The sequence below is a fragment of the Lipophrys pholis genome (assembly GCF_963383615.2).
Source record: "Lipophrys pholis genome assembly, chromosome: 2".
In the NCBI taxonomy this organism is placed as follows: domain Eukaryota; kingdom Metazoa; phylum Chordata; class Actinopteri; order Blenniiformes; family Blenniidae; genus Lipophrys; species Lipophrys pholis.
In genome coordinates, this window is record NC_137636.1 from 30,983,640 (window position 1) to 30,999,659 (window position 16,020).

Consider the following 16,020-nt stretch of genomic DNA (forward strand, 5'->3'; position numbering starts at 1 on the left):
TTTACCGACGCTGTGCTAAAATAATGCAAATTTTTCCATTTTGAAAATCTGTCAAATACAAATTAAAATTACATTACCATATTGTTGTGACCTTTCAACCTTTTGGTGATATTTTCCTATCCGGCCCAACTATTAGATGAAATGGCAAATTTGATCTGGATTCAAAAGGCCTCCATTTTTTTCTCTCCATCATGTTTGGGCAGCCGGTTAACAAGAGACGACTGGTGCTTTAATGATGATAGATACCACACCCAAGGCCTTTGGAGAACAATCACTCCCAGAATGCCATGCAAGAGGGTGACCTCCTGACCCGTGTCAGGCCACACAGCAAAAGGAAATCTATAAGCAGAAGTGACCAGTGGCCGGAGCGACTGGCCAGCGAGTGTATAGGAGCCTGTTTGCTGGACAAACACACCCGGGCAGGCACAATCCCACAGCTGGAGAATTAATCCCATTGGAGGCCTCTTAAATATCCGGGCCATGTAAAATAGAGGAGCTATAAGATATGCAAATCTTTTTAAAAGCTAATGAAGCACAATCTTATTCCACAACAAGCTGAATTTTGTTCCAAAGGGACGGAAAAAGACAAGTTGAATTGAGTGCCTCTGTGTCTCTCTGTGGGAAACTTGTCATCTTTGAACTCTGAGGGGTTCCATCGCTGCACCTCAGCAACCACTGTCACTGTGAAACCGCCCGGTTTCCTCTGAGGTTTCATCCTTTCAAATAGCTGCAATCCTATTCACTCAGCCACTACTGTACACCATCCAGTTTGCATAATGTCGATTGTCGGTGTCATCGGAACGCATAGATTTGCCTTTACTTTCAAGCTACAGCATAAATCCCATCTGTTAGATTGTGCTGTTTCTATTTGCACACAGATATCTTTACAGTAAAAAAAGTCAGTGTCCCTAAAGTTATCATCCGATTTGGTTCTATGATTTATTTCCACCATACAGAAAACAAAGTTGTTAAATGAAAAGAGAATGAAGTTTGAAATTGAAAAAAATATAGTTGCCCTTATCTTCTTAAAGTGCATTTAAATTAATAATACACCAATTATATTATTTTACCTCAATGAAAGCTTAGAAAAATAAAGAAAAAAGCAATTTAAAAATTAAAGGTTTAACAAATCTGAAAGTACAAACACAGAATTTAAAATGTCATCTGTTGTGTAACATTATATTCTCACGTAGCATCAACAGTTGTCGAGTAGAATTATTTGGTGTAAAGTGCTGCAGAGGCAGGCGTTTCCTCTCAACTCTCAATCAGCTTTTTATGAAATTAGTTATTTTAATTTTTATTATAATTAAAATAAAAAATAAAAAAAATATTCAATTTGTCACACTAATGAGAATCCCACCCTTGATCACTGAATGCTCAACAAAGTTACATTTTAGAATTTGTTGTTAAAGAGATCACATTTTTACATAATATCGGCAATTATTTTCCCACATATCAAAATTCACTTTTGACAGATTTTGAGTTTTGGTTTTTAATAGTGTCTGAATTAAATATATACCAAAACCTTTTCAAGATATTCTGATATTGGTTATTGTATTTTGAACGGCGCATTAGGCCAAAGAACAACTGCAAGTTTACACAAAGTGTTAAGTAATGATCAAAAAGTAAACTTGATAATGTGTTATCATGTTCATAATAATAATAGTAATAATAATAAAAACAGGTTCATCAGTAGTAACATGACAGCCCGCGGTGCAGATAAGACCAATGGGATACATTATTCTTCATTACCAGTGCTGAACTGTATGATATTAAATAACCAACAAATTATTTCTGGAAGAAATATCTTCGTACTCGCTAACCATTCAGGGATGATTGTCTCCTCCAAATTTTAGATTAATATACCGAGCAGGTTAAAGATGGATCTCAGCTAAGATGTAATGCTTTCAGGTGTGCTTATGCATATTATATTATTAACATTCAAGAACTTTTACACTCCTTGTGACGTCCCACTAAAGAAAATTCTTAATTGTTCTACGCAGGCCTTTTATGCAGCCCAGGCTGTTAATTCTTTGTCTGAAACAAGCTGTTGCAGCGTAAGGTTTTTTAAGCCCCCCCGCTCCTATAGACCGGGCTTGTAATTGGCCTTCTTCCAGGAAGCCCCTCTTTCAGCGGCACTGAACCTGCCCACATGCAGGACTGATTGCCTGTAATTTGACACCAGCCTCAATGCCTGGCCTGCTCCTGCCATCCATTGTAAGTGCTGTGTGTGGACCAGGCGACCTCATTGAAATAGACGGTTTGTAAGCTTGAGGAAACTTGGTTCACACTAAGTATATCTGTCAAAGTGGATCAGTGGAGGCGCCCCGCAATGTGAACACCTGTACACCTTTTTAAGTTGATTCATTGGGATTCTTAAGGCATTCCACTCAATTCTTTTTTTTTTTTTATTTAATCTGTAAATGACATTAATTCTACAAAATGAACCAATAACAATCATTAATCCTGTAGATTTATATCACCGTATCCATTTCATATTGAAATAAGCAGTAATTGTTCAAGCACAACGTGTTTTAAAACACCTTGTGTAATACAAAGATTACAGCCACTCACCGAGCTGTATACAGTGGGCCACTGGATGCACGGTGCACCCAACAAAGCAGACAATCCCGACAGATCACCCATTCATTGTGCAGCAGCTGTAATTTTCCCAAACACCTGCCTTGACTTAACTATCAGCTGTGGTTCCTGTCGCTTTTTACACTTTACCTAAATAGGTTGGCAGTCTTTACAAGCAGGGCGATAATCCTACCTTTTATTGTCGCTAAGAAGGTTACCGCCACTGGCTTTTGTAGGAATAAACACCCACGCCAGAGCTTCAGACTATGGTCCACATGTAACCGATACGGCCCTCTTCTTGATGTCATACCTTAGCATTAATATCAGCCTGACCATATAATAATGTTAAATATTACATAATATGACATTACTGAGTTTATGAGACGAAAGAGGAATGACTGTGTGTTATTTAATATTGCTTCGCTTTCTGGCATCAACCTCATCTCGCGGTCCAGATTTTGTCTGGCTGACATTACTCACACAAAAACATGAGCTTCGACACAATTAGTATTTGTATTGTTTTCTGACTGAAGAATATGGGGAAACAAAGTTAGTTCATGGAGCAAAGATAAAGAGATGTAATGTTTTCAAGGTGCGTTTAAGATGGTACAATAACCACAATCCCCTGCGATATTATCTGGCTTTGTATGTGTGCGCCTGTATTTATGTCGGGTCAGATATTGATTAATCTCCCATCCTTATCTCTCCCTGGAGGGGGGTGTGGGGGGGGGGGGGGTGTTCATGTGAATTCGTCAATGGGACCTTTCATAAAAGTCCATGGGTACAAACGCATTCAAGGACAAATTGTTTTCCATGAAAAACTGATAAACTCATCCGTTCATCACTGAGCAAACTTTAGTCATTATTTGCATTCAGAGAAAAATTCCATGGAGCAGCCAGCAGGCCGACCGGCCACGGCAGCCCGCTGGCTCGCCGCGCCGTTTTTCACCAGTGACAGCAGTGTCGTTTGTTAACCTCACGGGTAGATTATTTCATAGCTGTCAAGGCCCACAGGAGCAAACAGGGACATTGAAGTCTGCTGGGAGAAAAAATTCCCAGAATGTTTGTGTCCGCTTCCCGAAATGATGTCACTCTGGATTATCATGAAATCTGTAATTTGACAGAAGAGAGTCGGTGCTCAGTGTGTGGAGCACAATGAGGAAAGAAAACAACAAGATTGGCACTCAGGAATGAGTTGGACATTTGTTTCCACCTTTGGACTTTCATGGTTTCCAGTGAGAGGCAGAAACCTTTCATGTATCGCGTCTTGTCTGAGTTCCAGGTCTGACTGACTGGCCACAATATGTCCAGTATGCTGCGGATGACTGGCTCATGTTCTGGGAAAACCCTGCTGATGTGTCATCTCTTTAATGTCCATCCACATAATTGAAGTGACTCGTGAAAATATGATTTCATCCATCCATGTTTCATGTTTACAGAGTGACTCACTGCTGAGACTCAGGTTTCTCTCCCCCCCATGATGTCCATGCAGCAGCCAGACTGCGAAGAAGACAACTTTCATGAGAACGGACCGATTCTCCTGCTGATCTCTTTGCTGCTTCTTTGCTGTTGCCAAACGAGGATCTATACGAAGTTGTTTCTATCAATGTCAGATAGACGCTCGGTGTCCGCTCAGCGATGGCATTCCTGCTGGGAAGGACTCAGTGATTAAAGCAGACAGGTGTTCTCAGTCCTCGGAGAAATAAAGAAAGGAAGCCATCGATGCCAACATGCGGCCATCATGGAGGAACATCCATAAAATAGATCATCTCAAGGAGAAAATGGATGAGAGCTGGGGGCTGGAAAGAGCCGATCCATTGAGTGTGGAATCGTTGCCGGCTGCAAAACTGAAATCCAAAGCTTGTCCCTTGGAGGCACTGAACAATTACAGATACTTTATAGGACAATATTTCTGTCATTTCGGCGTTGTGTTCAGATTATATCAAATATTTACATTATATAGATTTTTCAACACAAAGTGAATATTGGAGTCCTTCTGTCCTTGACTTTAGGTGACCCAATACTGAAGCTGGTGTTATTAGGGAATCCAGGAACAATTACACTCACTTTAAAAGCAGACGATAAACAAATCCATCCGTCTTCTATGGCATGCCATCGAGTTGTATGGTGTTTGAGCCAAGTGCAGCCGGCAATGGCTGAAGACTGCCTTCAGAAATTGTAATACTCAAATGTTTATGTTATGTTAGGATGTTAGGATTTTCTCAGTGCTTCAACAATGAATTCTACAATAATGGAACAGGGTGACTTATAAATTAGATCTGATTGTGATGACCAACACGCCAGTAAATATATGACTTTTAAAACATTCACAAGTATAGGGAAAGGCCTGTTCAATAGTGATTATTAGTGTTCATGGTCTTTGAGCCTTCCTCCCTTTCAAACAAATGATTTTATACTGTTCATCAAAGATATCGTCAGCGGAGCTAAGCAGGTTAAATTAAGATTAGGAGTGGTGACATATATGATTATATAACCATAGTGTAGTTTGTTTTAAACCCTGAAAATAGACCTGCAAACCTATTAAAGCTCAGTTTGGAAAAGTTATCTTGCACTTCGACTTGTGTAAAACTTATTTTCTGCATTGAACCAATGAAAAATAGAGCTGAGACTATTCCAAAATAAAATCATGCACAAAAAACGCACTTTTACCATGAAGGAACATCTCAACCGTTTGGTAGAGGTCAATATTATAACTGTGGTGTCTGTTCAAATAAAGAATATTGATAGTTGTTATTAGTTTCCCAAGAAAATAAAAAACAAACTGATAATTTTTTAAGTGCTTTTTTTGGGGGGCGAGGACTTTAAAGGCTTAAGGCTTCATAACTTCTTTCATTATCGTTCTTCCCAAACCCTGCTGTGTTTTAACAGTTTGAAGTTCTTCTTACTTGATCTGGGCCTCGAGCTGTGGCCATCGCTAATTTTTCCTGCAACTTTAATCATCTTTTACCGAACGTGTTTTATGTTTTGGCCATTCCTCTGCCATCCTTTGCAAATTTGCCCGATGAAGCAAAAACATTAATTGTCATCTGCTGAGCCACACGAGGAGTTATAATCTAGAGCGAATAACTGAAGCTGGCTAATCCCTCGAATCCCCTGAAATCGCTCAAATCAACTGGAAAAATGTGTCTGTTTTGGGCTTAAAAGTGGTAAGAAACATTTGGTGAAATGTCACTTTCAAAATCAACAAAACATTGTAGATTTGCTCAGATTTGTTAATTGCAGACAAAACACTCATTTATAGAGTATTGCAGTTCTTTTCCTTGGTCTTTGTCCCAGCGGGCCTCATAGCAGGAAAGTTGAGTCTGTGTTGAGTTTGTATGTTTCCTTCAGGTTGTCTGGTTTCATCTCACAGTATTAAAAAAAAATAATAAAACATGCATTAAAGACTAACTATTAAATAATAATAGCTAATAACGAATAAAGTGATACAGAACATAAACGGATTGGTGTTTGTTTGTTTTGAAGCTGTTTTCAGTCCAAATCAACTGGATTATTCATGAATTTGTAAACGCTTTTAGTCTTGCTTTCAGCAGCAAAAGCAAGATTCTGCATGACAAGAGATATTTTATGCGATGACAGGCATTAGTTGTAACGCATTCGATGTTGAAAACAAGACTCCTCAGTTGTATCAGGCTGAACTGCGGCGGATTAAAGTGTCATCTGGAAAATTAGCATGTTGCTGTATGATTCTTGGCAGCGGCTTCCCCGAGGGGGCCCGGATTGAATCAGAAGTGTTTGTGTATCATTTCATCATATTACAGTGTGCCATCCCGGCGGCACGGCGGCGTCGCCGTGGGGGAGCTAATTGGATTTGCCGGCTGAGGGTCCCGCCGCTCCGCCGCCGCGGGTCTGTCAGGATAGTGATGACGCGTCATGCTGGACTGTAGCGTGTCAGCAGCGGAGCGGGAAAAGCCCCGAGCCTGCAGATATCATACGACTGGTGAATTTGTCACCCTCGCATCACACCCCAGTCACCACATTTGTATACGCTTCATTTATATTACTCCACGTCTGAGAACTCCTGTAGAAAAAAAAAAAATAATAATAATAATATAAAAATTCTGTCAACCTAGTTTGACGTGACAATTTTTCTTTTTCGGGGGCAGAGGGGGGATATTAAATTGACACAATGAGCAGCAGGAAGCATTGTATATTTGGAGCCTTTTTTAAAAACCTGACACAAGATTGGACTCACTATGCCGTTGTAAATAGATGAAGTCTTTGGGGGCGCTGGCCTCGGGTGAAAACAGCTCTGGCAGAACTAAAGAGTGATTTACTGTATTCACCACTTGGCCTGCTCTTTTCAATGAGAAATAGGCTAAACTGAATGAGGAATAAATGTTGCTGAAGTTTTCCCAAGCATTGCTCAGATTCATTATGTGCATAACTTACTTAATAGCATTCCTTCCTTGTACACTTCACGCCATGCCTACCCACCATGCACTGCAACGGCTTTATATGCTCGCAGCGCTATGGAAAAGCTCAAGGTCATCAGGGGTGGCGTTACACAGGGTAAAACTTTTTTTTCTCTCTCTCCCTCTCTCTCTGATCCTGTCATCTGGACAAGTTTGCATGTTCTCAGTCTGTGTTTTTTTTACACTAACAACTGACAGATCAGCAGATCTACAGGATAAAAGGCTCTGGAGGGAAATTTCACTGAGTTGGATGGAGGGCACATGGTGTTTTCTTTTTTTGTTTTGGTAGCATAAGCTTGTGGTGAGAAAGATTTTTGTCATAAAGAGTCCCCACTGCAAACAGAACTGATTAATTCAGGCCCCTCCAACCCCCACCCCACTCTGAAAATGACCCCCCCCCCCCCCCCCCCACCCACAACAGCACAGGAGCACTTGGGCATGTTTAGCGCAAATGTAATTACGGCCTCGGTAAGCGGCCAGCTTTTTAAAGAGCCCCCTCTCCTCCTCTCTCACTTCAATACCTGATGATGTCATGGCCCTTTGTGGGGTCGCAGAAACTCCTCAAATCAACTGCCACTCATGACCTTTTCTTTCAGGTTTTTTCTTTTTTTCTCTCTTTCTCTCTCCCCCTTTTTGCCCGATTCTTTCTTCCTCTTTTTAATTCTCCGGTTCATAACCAAGGTTCCCTTTATGGGTTGATCAAGCACCCCTCCTCCCATTGGCTGTCTCTGCTTTTGGAGCCACTTTATGAGAAATGCATGCCCCTGTTTAAATGTATTGATAGCCCTCGTAGACATCCCAGCCTTTTGTCCCGCCGGCCCGCTTGAGTCTAAAAAAGTTTGAGAACATGGAGAAAAAGGACTGGGCATCCAGCTTTGTGCTGACAGTCCCACCTCTAAACATATTTGACTACAGGCATATTGCAGTTTGAGAGACTGGAGCAATGCCGCTTGGAGAATTTCGCCCATTTTATTGCTACTCTCAGTGGCAGAAAGGAATGTAATCTGGCAAACAAATGTTGTGACAGACAGCTTGTCTGGAGGATTTTATGGCCCCGTCTGCGCTGTTGGTACACGGTCACACCAGCCCCCCTCTACAATTACTGCTGCATGCGATGGCACATTTAGCTCTGTCATACACACTTTTTTGATTGGTTAGCTTCTTTCTTCCATGTAGCTCTTTTTGGTTTGTCGGCTCCAATTAAACATTTAAGATTGCACATTTGAAAAGAAATGGGCTAATAATGGCGCAGCACTAATCCCAGACCGACACACACAGCAAACCACATGATGGGCAAATTACTGAAAATGTGTTGGGGTTTTTTCGCTCTCTCTCTCTTTTGAGATGAGCCCCAAGTAAAAGTTGCCCAATTTGTCCAGTGACAATAAGCTTTTCAGCAGACGGCTGTCCAGAATTGGCCTTTCAGCCGAGGATCTGATATCTGCCCTTGTGTGTGTGTGTGTGTGTGTGTGTGTGTGTGTGTGTGTGTGTGTGTGTGTGTGTGTGTGTGTGTGTGTGTGTGTGTGTGTGTGTGTGTGTGTGTGTGTGTGTGTGTGTGTGTGTGTGTGTGTGTGTGTGTGTGTACTGCAGTTTCATTGACAAAGCCCACTAATTTAATATGGCAAATTTTGTGTTGCTTGTTGTTGCATGTTAAGGCCAAGCTTTTTTTTTCCCCCTTTGCATTGGTGGACTTGCTCTATACCACAGATTTCTACCAAAGCTGTACAGGCAAATATATATTGCCTTTTCACCAAACATCAGCCTCTATTTGTTCTCATATTGAGGTGAAAAAGCTGCTCCGCTTTAAGTATCATGCTGTAGCTTGCAGGGAATCACAAGCATTCTCACGACTGATGGGAAGAATTTGATTTGAACCCGTATGTAACACAGCACCGCGCGCATTAAAACATTTTGAGATAACCTCACATGATAAGCCATGAGGTACAAGAAGTCACTCATTAACCCAGGATCAAACAAAGGCATTAGTGTCAACATGGTCAGCTTTCCCATATAACTCTAGGAGTGGGTTTTACCTGTATTAGAGCAGATCAGGGGTGGGTTATGACTTTATTGGGAATAGTTTGTATGAATTCCACATGCTATGGATGATTTTAAGAGATTTAAATGAAAGAATTGTTTGTTTCATAACATAAAGTCTACAGGTTAATTGTTTGCCAGCAATCTAATGTAATTTAAGCAAGATTTGTGCTTGTTTTGGAGTTGCTGCTTCAAATGAAGTTTAGAGGCACAATATGAGGAAAACTTATTTTTAGGTCTTAACTTTTGTTTTAAGACAGGCACAGGAGAGAGATGAGGAAACGCATTATGATCTTCGACAATCTGATATTTATGAAAGAGTAAGTCAAACATCCAATGATCTCTTGTCATGTTAAATGCCTCAGTTATTGTGAGGATCTGTACAACATATCATTTCTTAAAACTTTTTTTTTGTTTTTGTGGTAATGTGGTTGCTGTGTGGCCATGTCTCCTCCTGTTTTGTCTCCCATGTCATAAAGACATCCTGGGAAACAGAAAACAAACAAAAAAATCCCCCCCAGGTGACACTTTGCTGAGTCGTACATACAGTTTGCGTCTAATTACATTTGTTGGCGGGCGAGGGAAATAGAGGAGGCATTCATTTGTCCTTTGGCCTGATTTTCTATCTCCTTCTTGGGTCTTCTCTTCATCTCTCCCCATCCAAGTGATTACAGCCCACTTAAATGCCTAATTGGCTTTACTCCTTATTAGCAATACAATTATACAGGCCTTGGGATTCTCATGTGTGCAGCCATCTGTAGGGAAGAGACACCATTCAGATCTATCTATAATTCAAACCATAGTTATTCTTCCCGTGGCAAGCCGGGGCCTTTGTGAGGACTGTGTGGTTCTTACCCCGGCTCGCAGCGCCCCGCTCTCTGCTTTCTCTTGATCGTTACCTCACCTTTGTTCTGGATTAATAGAAACCTTACAGATAACCCAAACCTTTATTATTCATTTGCTGCCTATGGCTTTGTGGGCATACATGAAGGTGGAATTCAAGCAGTATTTTTCAAAGGATAAAGAGATGCAATTTCATGTTTTTTATTTTGCTCTTCACTTGTTGCATTGCATACATGCAACTATTATCTCCCTTTTTTTGGATATTCAAATAAATAATTTAATGTTTGATGTGGAAACAGAAGATATGTATTAACTCAAGTTGTGATTGCAAGAACAGATTTGAGGTTTTAATTAGTTTTGTGGAAATCTGTGTCAGTGTGAGAAAAACTTTGTAAAGATATTTTCTTTTTCTTTTTGAGGAGCTTTCCTGTTATATCAATATGAAACCAGCAGTATAGTTAATCCCTATTTTTTTATAACTTTACAAATGTAATTTTTCTGGTGTAATATTTGCACAGTTCTTCCTTGTTTAATTATTCCATAAATTAAAATAATATGGAATGAGATTCAGAGGGCAGTAATAATTAATAAACTCTATTTCAGATGACACCGTTAACTTACAAATACATCTGACTAAGTTACTAAACTACTTTGATTCGAAACTTCTTATTATTAAAAGCACTAAAAGACAACAGAGAAGTCTTGCCAATCAGTTGTAGAATTATACTAACCATACGTGATACTATAAATATGGAGAATGATGCTCCCAGCCATAATCGTCTTCAAAAAGTGTCAACTTTTCAATTCCCAGACTATACTTGTAAAAAGCAAAAACATATAATAGAATAACTGAAATAATGACTTCCCTCTGCAGTAGTTCTTCCTCTCATGTTTTTATTTGTATGTAGTTGAAAGCATCAAGTGTACTTAATTATATTCATTGATTATAATGTAATCTAATTATATTTATTTTGTTCCTATACTCTTATCATGTTTGTTCAGAGACACAAGGCTGTTTAACAAATAACTGCTTTTTCAGTTAAAAAATATACAAGATGTTATAAAAAAAACATCAGATCTTTAAAAGCTTCCAGCTTCAAACGCACATCATGTTCGAATAACTCGCTGACACGGTCAACAATGAATAAAAAACTAAAGTTGTCAGTTTTTTCCACTTTTTTGTACGTGTATCTGAACAAAACTGACTAAAATAACTTTTATCAGTCAGAGTAGATAACGTCACTAAATTGCACAGAAAGAGCAGATAAATTTTGCTGTTTATTTAATGTAATTAGAACCTCATTTTGTTGAGTAAAGAAGTTTGATTTAGTCAATATTCAAAATTTTAATTCAATCCATTTAAATACTGATATGATCAAGTACAATGTATTTTTGTAACTGAGGCAATTGTTATAGAAAATGTTTCATATAATAGAGCGTTTTTAGAGTTTAGAGTAAAGTACATTGAAACAAAAGTCCCTCGCATTATGTCTGTATGTAAGCTTTTATTACCTTATACGATTGGTTGCTGTAGAAAATCCACAAGCAGATCACTAAAACTTGGCATCGCAGCCAATATCGCTTCCGCTTCCACGGCGGGGAAGTACAGCCGTCACCTCCACAGTAGGAAGTTTATGTGATCTGAGGGAACCGGCTGAACTTTGACACCTGTGATGGATGGATTAACTCAGCCAGGTATATTAGAGCATACCGTTGCTGAGCTTCATTATCTTCGGCCATATCTGCTGCGGCGGAGGAACCCGCCTGTCTGCCCGGGGTCTTCCTCCGCTGTAATAAGACAGCTCTGATAGTATCTAATGACAAGGCAGGCACCCCGGTTCCTGATGCCATTATCAAAAGTGGCCTCATCAATCAGACGGCGGCGTGACAGGGGATGTGTGTGTGATGACAGGAGAGATGGGTGATGAGAGGCTGGAGTGGAGGAAGAGGGCGGGATGGTGGGGTGGGTTCCTGGGGTGTCGGGGTGCTGCGCAGGAAGGAGGCGGGGACTGCGTGGCTGTAATGAGGTGGCCCACCTTTTTACCCCTGTCGACCTGGTAGGCGGGGATCCTGTTGGGGGAGGGGCAGAGTGCAGGAGAACGTCCCTCCTCAGCTGGTTCACTCACGGAGGAGTCGCTCCTCATTCACCCCGGCGGGTCCATTTATTCATCATAACAGGCCTCCTCTGACTTGCGGAACAGCACGTTAGAAACTACTTCTGCATTGCCACGCCCCTAACGGACAAACTCATTTCACAACGTCTCCATCTTTACTCAACAGGTTCATGAAATCAATGCACAGCTGACAAACAGGTGTTATTACGGGGACCTTGCACGAGTTGTTCGATCTAATTGTGCCACTCCGTAATCCTGCATTCTTTCAGTTTGAGGACATGTTGCATCTTAACTCAAAGGCACTCTTGTGTTGCTCAAGCACAGGAAATTTCCAGCACGCTGAATGAGCTCTCGAGTGCGGCGGAGGAAGGGGGCTGAGTTTACGCTCACGCGGATTAACATGTTTGGAAATTCTAACTCTCTCCATCTGACATCTTTGTGCGAGAAGAAAAGCAGAGGAACCTTTGACAACGACATTTTTCACATGATCAGGGCCGGATGAAAAAGTGCCTTTGAAAGGCAGTGAAGCCCAGGAAAATTGTTTGTTGACCACACAACAACCGTCGTATTGCGGCTGTCAGGCTTGCGTGGCATGAGGAATTCCTTTGGGAAACAGATTAATAGTTCATTTTCATGGCAGTTTCACTGAAAGCAAAGAGAGAGAGGCGATGGAGGGGAAACAAAATAACAGAAATGGGTTCGAATATGACATCATCAGATAAATATTTCTATACATTTTCTGATTCAAAATGATCCCTCCCCCCAAAAAAATCAAAGCTGTTTATGCTCATTGTTTAGGCGTATGCAAATGCTTTGCTTTCGAATAGAGGCCGGTCTGCATTTCCACTGGGACGACTTCGAATGGACATTTTGTCATTCCAATGTCATCCGGTATGCGCTCTCAGCGACAAGGAAGTTTAGCTCTCCCATAATCTCCTGTTTTTATTTTATCAGGGAATTGCTCCAGAAACAATGGTCTTCCTTTTCAGAGATGTTTTGCATGCCATTCCTGAACATATCTCAATTAGCATGGAAATAAAAACATGTTTACGCCTGCTTTAAAAAAAAAAAAAAAAAAAACACTCACAAGACTGTGAGTGTGTCGTGGAAAAAAGAAAAAAATCCTGTTTTGTATATTCAAACCATCTAGATACATAAAGAAAGACAACTGCATTCATTAACAAAATCAAATCATTTGCAGTGTGCTTGTTCTGCTGTATTTAACAGATAACAGAAGATGACGCATGTTCTCCTTGCTGGAATGGATTTGCAGCGTTTAGGAAAAGCACCAAATAATTTGTTGATAATCTGTGTGCTTGTGAGAGGGCAGAGACAGCACATTCTTTTACAGGTTGTGCTAAGTATTCATTTGGAACCAGAGCATTAGTCCTTATTTGTTGCCGGTGTCACACTTTATAGCCTTGGGAACACGCTCAACGAACACTAACAAATCACATTCCTGGGCCACAGTAGGTAACCCCCTACGGTAAGTAGTGCAAACTTTTGTCCTTTCTCAAAGTTTTTACACCAGTAATTGTTCTAAGTGCAGGTATCAATCAGAGCCCTTGCCATTTACAGTACATTATCCCCTACATTAGCTCGCTTGAATTATGTGACTGCAGGTGCAGACAATGTAAACAGGAGTGTGTCTATGCGTGTGTGTGCGTGTGTGTGCGTGTGTGTGCGTGTGTGTGCGTGTGTGTGCGTGTGTGTGCGTGTGTGTGCGTGTGTGTGTGCAGGAGAAGGTGCACCTGCACCTTGTTTAGCTCGTATCTATGCATGCCCATAGCTTTAGTGCCAGACAGGGGTTTGCTCCCCAATAGATCAAGGCCTCACTAATGGCATATGATGCTGCGGCGGCCTCAAAATGAGCCATGTAAAAGAGTGACATTATCGATCGCGCCCGGTGAGTCGTGTGGCCTCCAAACACCTGTGATTTTAATGGCACGCTTACTTTTTCATGGTCGCGGGGAATAAATCAGTGGCGCCTGTGCTGGGTCGGCGGGACCTCAGCGGCGTGGCAGAGCGCTCCATCACATTTTATATTGTGTTAATAATGTCAGATGCATGTGGGGGAGAGAGAGAGGGCCCGGCATGCATTCATCACAGGCCTGTGAGGTATATGGGGAGAGGACGGGACAGGGTGTCTAGCTGGGAGACAGACGCCTCCATTGAGCTTTCTGTCATTCCTCCACAGACTCAGACAGAGACTGCAAGGATCTATATAAGCACCGTGCGACACGGCATACAATCTGTCTGCTCGGGCTTTGCCTGGGAAAAGCTGCTCTCAATGGCACTATATTTGAGCCCCGCAAACATTCGTCAAGACATATGCTTTTATTCTCACCATCAGAGAGGTTAATGGGATTAATTCACAATTTCAATCACTTTGAAATGTAGCCATAAATAATTCATAGCCTTGATGCAAAGCAAAAGTTTTTGGTCATTAATTCTTTAAAATTATTTTCAGCCCATTTCAGTTTGATAAACGACACGCTACGAAAGACAACATTGAAATGTGCAGGGGGGGGAAAAATTAAAGTGCTGTCATTTGAGCTTCTTTGAACAGAAGCCAGCCTGTAAGAGGGTTACTTCTGCTCTTCTCACTGTTTAATAATCTGTCAAAGAAGAAGAGGGGGCAGATCATCGCAGGATACATCTCCTGCCAAGGCTATTCCAGCACACCTTCCAGGAAAGGCGCTTAAGCTGGTCTGCATTACCAAGAATTTGCTTACGCGTTGATCGTCCCCGCACGCCCTTCGACTTGAGTAGAAATCAAACTCACTCCACACAATACAAATAAATTCCCCTATGAGATATGTTTTATTATTCCCTCTTCCGTCTGCTATTACGCTCTTATATCTGCCATGAGAGGACCCTTAATTTTTCCACAAACTTTAGTCCCAAATAGAAAAAAAACAAACAAACAGACACACAATCTGGACCAATGCAGGTGAACAACAGGTAGTAAACAAGTAGCACTGTACACTTATTACAACCTCTTGGAGCGATACCATGTAATCCACAAGCAGCCATCCCTGCAGGCACTTAAAGACTTTGACCCATTGCACTCTCTTGCAATGTGGTTAATGCAGATTACAATGGCCTGACTACTGAGAGCCCTCCTCACAGCTGCTCCCATCCCATCAGTGCACACGGCTGTAATTTAGCAGGCCGGTGCCACTGGCTACCCTGTGGGAGCTTTGAGGCAATGAGATGAATTGTTTAGAAAGTTTGTCGAGAAGCAATACACACAAATATATACATTTAGGACAAATGTGTCCCTTCTGAACTTGTGTCTGATGTTGTGATGGGAGAGCGAGCGGGATCAAACAGCTCAGTCTGTCAGGACAGGAGTTGGCACCTTCACACCTCCATTTCTCTGCCAGTGACCTCAAACGAGCCTAAGCAGGATCAACTTTCACAGCAGCGTACAAGTAAACGCCACAGATGTACATTTATAATTCATTTAAATTAGTTTGAGTCCTTTTAACTCGTTATATTTACTTTTCTTTGCTGTTTTTTTGTTTTTTTTCTGCTACCTTTGTGGAGTTAGTAAAGAGACAGAAAAGCAGCAAAAGGTTAGTTTGGACAGTTTCCAAGCCAAGGGATTTATTATGCCTTGTCAGTGAATTGCTGTGTGTATTGAATATATTCGCTCTAAACTAATTGACCAGTATGGTGAGAGGCGCTGAATTAGGCAAATGGGCCCAGGATGTGAAGTTGGACTTGATTTATTACTTTCAATGCAACTCAAATCAATGGCTCGGCTCCCCAAAAACCATTGCATTTCCCAGCTGAAATCATTGTTATGCTTAAGAAAAGAGAGATTATGCGGGCTTAATGAGTTTCAGTGGTTGAATGTGTTTGCGCGCCATTCAGGGGCGAAATCATATTTAATGGCTGACACTCAGTTCATGGCAGGTCCTCCTTTTTCTCAGTGGCAGGTCACCTTCGTCACTGGGAAGGCCCTTTCAGAGGGGAGGGCCAAAGATAGGGTCCTACATTCA